This window comes from Gadus chalcogrammus, chromosome 3, assembly GCF_026213295.1.
Source record: "Gadus chalcogrammus isolate NIFS_2021 chromosome 3, NIFS_Gcha_1.0, whole genome shotgun sequence".
NCBI lineage: Eukaryota > Metazoa > Chordata > Actinopteri > Gadiformes > Gadidae > Gadus > Gadus chalcogrammus.
Window position 1 is genome coordinate 20,009,856 of NC_079414.1, and position 2,903 is coordinate 20,012,758.

Here is a 2,903-nt window from a genome sequence, read left to right on the forward strand (position 1 = left end):
TGTCTGCTGAGCTTCAGCGAGTGCACGGACTGGGCCACGTGTGTGTGCGTGTGTGTGTGTGTGTGTGTGAGTATGCGTGGGCGGGGCGCGTGCGTGCGTGCGTGTGATGCGCAGTTGCCCCGAGGTATTTCCTGGGTCTATTAAGGGCGGCTAAAGATTGGCGAACATTTGTCGGTGATTTGAGGTTTCCATGGTGACTGCGTCTAATAAATCCCCAGGGTTACCGTTGCTTGTCAGAGGCCTTGTTGCCAGCCATCATCTACACGGTCGCGACAGGTCCTCTCCCCCGCGGCCTTTGTCTCCTTCTCCCTCTTCCCATCGCTCTATCTTCTCGACGTCACGTCATGTCGTGTCATGTCGTGTCACGCCGACGCCATACCCTGGACGGACGCCGTGCCTACCGCGTCCCCTACTGTGTATCGTACCGCTTGGCGGCACGTCGTATTTCATATCAGGTACTGTCTCATCTCTCATCATCAGCATTGTCATGGTATTGCACCGTCATCGTAATTGTCAGCATCATCGTTGTCGTCGTTATCCTCATCATCATCATAGTCAAATTCTGTTGTTAATGTAGGATTTGACGTAGGTAGGTTGCCTATTGATTGCCTCAAAAGGATTGGATTTCATTATAGATTATATTTAATAGTCATCCTCATAACTGTGAATAAGGACGTATCCAATGGAAATGCGAATTCACCTCTTTCTCAGATTCATACTAAAACATAAGCAAAAAAACCAAGACAAATAAACAACACACATACATATACGGACACATACATCCACACAGTGTGACACGCAAATAGTTGGACCCTGGCAGTAACTGGTCGGTTGAAGTCAAATGAAAATAAATGAAGAAAAACTGGAGCAAATTCAAGAATATAATTTCCCAACGTTCCATCGTCATCACGATCATCTGCCTCATCGTCATTGTCACCACCATCCTCATCGTGCCATTGCATCATATCGTCAACATATAACCGGTCATGTCGTCGTACCAAGTTAAAGTCAACCTTTGATAGTCTCCCAGCTTACAGCGATTGAAGTGGAATACAACAGTCCTCCACTCACTTCATCGCCCAATTAAAGACTCATCACAATTCAAGATGGCAGAGGTCACGGCCTCTGCCATCACACAATTCCTGTAGGGGTTGTTTATGAGCCTAATATTATGGAGGGATGAGGAAGATATCAGACTATTTCCCCTGCTTTTTACATTTATTAATAAATGTACCACACACTTCTACTTATGTATTCTTATGAGGCGTTATCACGAGATGAAACTTTGCTGTGAGCCAAGGTTTTCTGAGAGTTTTAGACCAAATCTTATTGCAGTTGCAAGGCAATAGCAATCGAGTAACGAGAATGATCAATCTGCTTGACAAACTAACTTTCGTTTATTCACTTACAAAAGGAAACAACTGTAGCGTGGGCCTAACAAGCATGCTGCTAACCCTCATGTCTTGAAGATACAAGAATTATAAAGCCTAAGGAAAGACATTGTCTCAGTTCCCGGTCGCAATCTTTTGCCAAATAACTGCATGAATTAACACCCATGACTAAAAAAGTCAGGATTTTGAAAATGGTATTTTAATGGTTTATTGATGGTATATTAATAGTATATCAATGGGAATAATGTGGAGATAGCAGCCTCTTGGTTTCACTATATTTATATTCTGCATGTACACTTTCTTTCTTGAGCCAACCTGTTTAAATCCATAGGTATCTGTGGCCGTCAGCTCTCTGCGTATTATATTGAATATGATAACACAATTTGGGCATAAATACAAGCGTCGTTGTCAGTGACATTGATTATTATCATTTTTTTCTTTTACAAATGCCTTGACCCAGGTTTGGTAGTAGACCGCTAGGCTGTTACCATGGTCACTCACTGCTAAATTGCCCTCTCACTCTGTCAGCACTACTTTAACACAGTCACACACACACACACACACATACACACCTGTCAACTGGACACAAGCTTGCGCCCACACACCGATAATCACACACACACACACACACACACACACACACACACACACACACACACACACACACACACACACACACACACACACACACACACACACACACACACACGCACACACAGACGCACATACATGCACTTAATATGGTGCTACACACACATGCCTGCAGAAACACCTGCACACACACAAGCGCACATGCGTTCACACACACGCACACACGCACACACATACCCACGCACACACAAGCGTAAAAACGAAAACTCATGCACATGAACACACACAGCGATGCACAGAGGCAAATCCATGTACTCAAACACAAATGGGGGGGAATCTCCCAGGGAGAAGTTCTTTCAAAGGAATCACCTGGTTGCTTGGCAACAGCGTAGCTCTGCCCCGATGGCCTGGTTACTTCCGCTGACAGTGTTTGTTTGCCCGTGCGTTCGTGTGTTTGGCATCAGGCTTTGTCCTAACATTTACCATGTTTATGCATGTGACAATATCTAATTATCCCTATTTGTGTGCATATGGGTGTTTGTGTGTGTTTTTGTCTGCGCCTATATGTGTGTGTGCGTGTGTCCGTGTGACTGTGTGCGTGTGTCCGGACCGTGTGACTGTGTGCGTGTGTGCGCGCACGCGTGTGTGTTTGCGTGTTTATGTGTTTGTGTGTATCTATGTGTGCATGTGTGTTTGGTGTACACTCGTGTGTGTGTGTGTGTGTGTGTGTGTGTGTGCGTGCAAGCATGTGTGTGACTGTTTTAATGTGTTGGGGAGTTGTGGTAGGGACGTGGGCGGATGTCCGCTAAGCGGAGGGGGTGGATGTAGATGTGATCGCAGGGGGGGGGGGGGGGGGGGGGGGGGGGTGGGGGGGGGGGGGGGGGGGGGGGGGGGGGGGGGGGGGGGGGGGGGGGGGGGGTG

The 2,903-nt window shown here is 46.8% G+C and overlaps 1 protein-coding gene across 1 annotated transcript in view; it reads right to left on the reverse strand.

The window, feature by feature from the left end:
• Positions 1-2,903, reverse strand: part of LOC130380078 (protein disulfide-isomerase-like) — a 6,724-nt gene that overhangs the window by 363 nt on the left and 3,458 nt on the right. The gene's annotated exons all lie outside the window — the stretch shown is intronic.